The 4,558-nt window shown below is 36.8% G+C and overlaps 1 non-coding gene across 1 annotated transcript; it reads right to left on the reverse strand.

Moving 5' to 3' along the window:
- Window positions 1–2,793: 2,793 nt before the first annotated feature.
- Window positions 2,794–2,905, reverse strand: LOC123821229. The gene has a single exon (XR_006786080.1). It is a non-coding gene; the product is annotated as a U6 spliceosomal RNA (small nuclear RNA).
- Window positions 2,906–4,558: the final 1,653 nt, after the last annotated feature.

Consider the following 4,558-nt stretch of genomic DNA (forward strand, 5'->3'; position numbering starts at 1 on the left):
TTACCTAGCTTCATAGGAACTGCCTAGAGGTAGAAATCAAGCTTTCAGTTACTCAGTGGGACAATTTGGTACATGGGAGAAGGAGTGGATATGGGTATACAAACCCCAAAAAATCTTGTTCTGCTCCTTCCTAGCTACAGGAATTTGGGGAAATTATTTCTCATGTGTTTTAGATATCCTACTGTAAGCACAAGGACCCTACTTAAGGTAGATACTGCCCTTTCCATGCTTCCCTTCCAGAGAAAATGCACTCAGCTTAGGCTCAGGACTGTTTATTGACCTTGCCTCTTTCTTCTCCAAAAACAGTAATCATTAGGATTATGATAAATATTTAGCTCTTCTTTTCTGGCCACAAAGTAAGATTATACTTTCCTGCTCATTAGATGTGATCATGTGACTATTACTTGGTCAATAAAACATAAGCATGACTAATACCTGTCACTTTCCAATGGAAGCATTAATAGCTGGAGCATACATCACCACTTTCTCCTTCCCTCATGTTAATAAGGAAGAACATTGTTTCAAATAGTTGCTACTCCATCAGCCTTCATCCCTGAGTGAAGATGTGATGATCAACCAGATTATCCATCCTGTCCAAAAATGTTATGTAGTATGAACAAAAAACCGAACCTTTATGTTTTAATATAAAACCCACTGAGATGGGGGGGGGTTAATTAACACAGTATAATCTAGCCTATTCTGTCTGACATACTATCTTCCTTAGTCTTTGCACCTATTTCTCTTCTTTTGACTTTCTGTTTTTTCCTGATTTCCTTCACCCAGAATGAGTAACCTGCAGCTGGGCAGCAAGCCTCTTATAAGCAGTGCAAAGGGCATAAGAAACTAATGGAGGAAGAGTTCCTGATACTCTCAATAGTAATGTCTTTATTAATTTCAGAACCAGGGAATTCTCTCTGCTCTTCTGATGGACAAACTTGAAGGTGTCAAAAGACAATTTTGGCCAAAGCAAGTTGTGGATCTTAATTTTGTAGGTGGTAAGTTATTATTTTCCTAACATGGGGAAGTCCTGATATCGAAACCAAGGTGCTACAGAAATATGTAAAATATTTTAAATGTTAGAAACAATAGCTGTAGTAAATTTGAATTGATATAATCTTCTGTAGGCCTTAGTAATTTTTTCCATGTGTTACCTCACTAATATAATCTAAGTTATTAAAATCTCCAAACATTCCTTGTCAAATCAGGATCTGAGAAGGTGGGTCTTTTATGATACATACAACAGGTAAAGCTGGTTTTGTTTGATTTAATAAATTTTGTTGAGAGATGTGAATAAAGTCTCCCTTGGGGTATCTGAAATGAATGTCTTCATGATCCATAGAAAGCGGACATCTTGTTGGAATTAGCTTACATTTAATATATTCTTACCCTTCTCAGCTCCAAATATACCTATCTAACTATATCTGCAGTAAGAATCTCTAAGAGAAATTCTAAGAAGAACAAGGAGGGAGGAAAATGAGTTTGCATCTAGGGTGAAAAACACAATGCTGTATAATTGTGTTTTCAGTCATGGGTAACCTAGACTTTTCTTTAATTAACAGACTTAGCTATGCCATGTTGTTATCTAATAGTGTGTCTGAGAAACAAGAACACTTGTTTTTCTCACTACATGACAAGTCCCAGATGACAGCTCACAAGTGTGGAATCCACATCCCCAGAGAGGACTTGTAGTTTAGTTAAAAATGTTGTGAATAAAGAGAAACAACAACAAAAAATAATAAAAAGAAATTTAGATGTTTGCAACCACTTTGCTTGGTTGGAGTTTGAAGGTGGGACTAGATGGATGAAAGGAATTTTCATCCCTAGAAGTTGTATCCCTAGTAACTTCTATCCCAAGAAGATAAGGCATAGAGAATCCAGTCTGTAGGATGCTATAACTGTTTTTAGCTAAGGGTTCTGTGTAAGTATAGTTTCTAGAAATATTTTTCACAGCAAACAAAATGCCACACATCAATTATATAATTTCCAGTGAGCTGGCTTATTTTGTAGCAGCAATTGGATGATGGAAATGACCTCTTTTCCTCTCAGTTTGTATGCTGGAGATGAAGATTAAAGTTGTAATTTTTTAATTGAAAGAATCCCTGGGGACAGTGATGTAATAGCCAATTTATAGATGTGAGGGTTTAAATAGCCATGACCTAAGAGAATTATAGCAATGTTGACACATTGAAAGATACCTTTTTCTCTCTGACTCAGCATGGGTATACACACTAAATACAGAGATTATTCAGTTTTTCAGGAAAGTCATAATGTTGTATGAATACTGAGGAGTGTAACAAGCTTCAGCGAACTGGAAAATTTTTCAAAGTGTAGTGCTTGCTAATGAAACTATTTAGGAAAAACTAAGGAGAAGATACAAAGTGTAAAAGATACCCTGATTTCAAAATGATAAACATGCTCAGTTGACTTCATGTCTACACATTTATCTCAGGGGAAGGAGGGGAAAGAACCAGGAATGGGCCTAGGAGACCTTAGGTTGAATCCCAGATCTGTTACATTCAGTTGTGTTACAGTAGGCAGAAGACTCCACTTCTCTAAGCCCTAGTTTCCACATCAGTGAAGTTATTACAGAGGATTTCTGTGGCAAACAAATGACTAATTCATTGTAAAACATTGCAATTTTTAAATATCAGAATTGTGAGAAGTTGTAATATGATCATTACTATTGCTCTTAACTTCCTACTTTTGATGGGTGTGCAATCAATGCCTGAGTCAACTCAATCTAAGGTGACTCTCCCAAAAAGATGGATGTGTGGGTCTGTATACAGAGAGAAGATAAATGAGTTGTTTTCCTCTTCTCAAATTTGCATGTCATCCTTGTGTGGGGGCCATGTTAATCTTCTCTGTATTGTTCCAATTTTAGTACTTGTGCTGCCAAAGCAAGCACTCTCCTATTCTTATTCTGATGGTTAGTTTTAATTGTTAACTTGATTGGGCTAAGGCATTCCCAAATACCTGGTAAACATTTTTTTGTTAGTGTGGTTATGAGGATATCTCTAGAAGAGATTAGCATTTGAGTCAGTAGACTGAGTAAAGATATCTTCACCAATGTAGATGAATATTATTCTATCTGTTGAGGGCCTGAATAGAATAAAAAGGTGAAGGAAGGGAAAATTTGCTTTCTTTGCTTGAACTGGAATATCCTTCTTCTTCTGCCCTTGCACTTTGGCTTCTTTAGTTCTCAAGTCTTTGGACTTAGGCTGAATCATGCATATAAACCCCCACCAGCTTTCCTGGTTCTCCATTTTGTAGTTGGCAGATGGTGGGAATTTTTTGGCATCCATAATTATGTGAGCCAATTCCTATAATAAATCACCTCTTATGTATATCTTTATGTATCTTATTGGTTCTTTTTATGTAGAAAATGCTGACATATATCATGTTACTGGTGACCAAGAGAGACTAGAATATAGTTAAGTAGGCCTAAAAAGCTACTAATCGCTAGGCAGTATTTTAAAAAGTAGTAAAATCTCAACAGAAAACACTTTTACCACAACATTCTATGTACAGCACTACTTTCCATATGTGAAAGAAATATTTCAGATGGTTGGAGAAAGCTAGAAGGGAAGGAGGGTTTGGGGGTGGGGAGCAGAGAGAGACTTACAGGGACTAGAGGACCAGAGAATGGAAAGGCTTTTTATAAGAAATTGAACCTCACAGAGCAGTACTATAGTCTGAGGTGGGGCAGGGGAGCCCAAAGCACATGGTTCAAGTCTACAAAAGCATGAGTAGCGTCAATTTTGCTCAGCCATCTCCACAGAGCTTCATTTATTTGATATGTGAACATAGGGACAATTTTAGAGCTTGAGGAAACTTTAGAACAAATCCTTAAAGTATGTGCACATACAAAGGATAATGAAATTTCTGATTCAGAACCTCATCCTCTCTCTTTCACTAATTGATATCCCTGCCAGTTACTTTTCCCATTCAATTCATCTTTTATACTGTAGCCCCATATATACTTCTAAATTGTACATCTGATCATGTGAACCTCAACTTTTGTGTGAGTTCATGAGAGTTATGTATTTGGCTTTCTCAGTCTATTTCCACAGAGGTGGTAATTGAAGAAGCTAAAGACAAATGTTTTACTTTAGAAACAAGACTGTACTGACATTTTGCTTTATCCATGAGTACAGCCAATAAGTTATTCTAAAATGTGGTAACTTTCAGTGAGTCTTGAAACTAAAGAACAGTGGAGAGAAACATTGAACTTCTTCTAAGGGACACTATTTCCCTTCTTTTTCGTCTTTGTCTTATTAACTTAATGGACTTCAGAGTCAATTCTATGGTCATTCTGAGGGTGGTGCTACTTGCTTTAAAGAAAGACACTGGGCTACCATCCTTACCCTTGCTTCTTTGTTACACCCCACTTGAAAGAAAAATCAGGTAGTTCACAATCTTAAGACAGTTACAAGCATATCTTGTTGCCCTGGAAACTTGACATAGGTCTCCTCAGGACATCACATAATTACAAGACCACAAGGTATACCAAGGTGAGATTCATTCATGATTCTATCTCTCATTTCAAAGTAGATGCAGC

This window comes from Phyllostomus hastatus, unplaced genomic scaffold (genome assembly GCF_019186645.2).
Source record: "Phyllostomus hastatus isolate PE091 unplaced genomic scaffold, TTU_PhHast_1.1 phas_contig_38, whole genome shotgun sequence".
NCBI classification, from domain to species: Eukaryota; Metazoa; Chordata; class Mammalia; order Chiroptera; family Phyllostomidae; genus Phyllostomus; species Phyllostomus hastatus.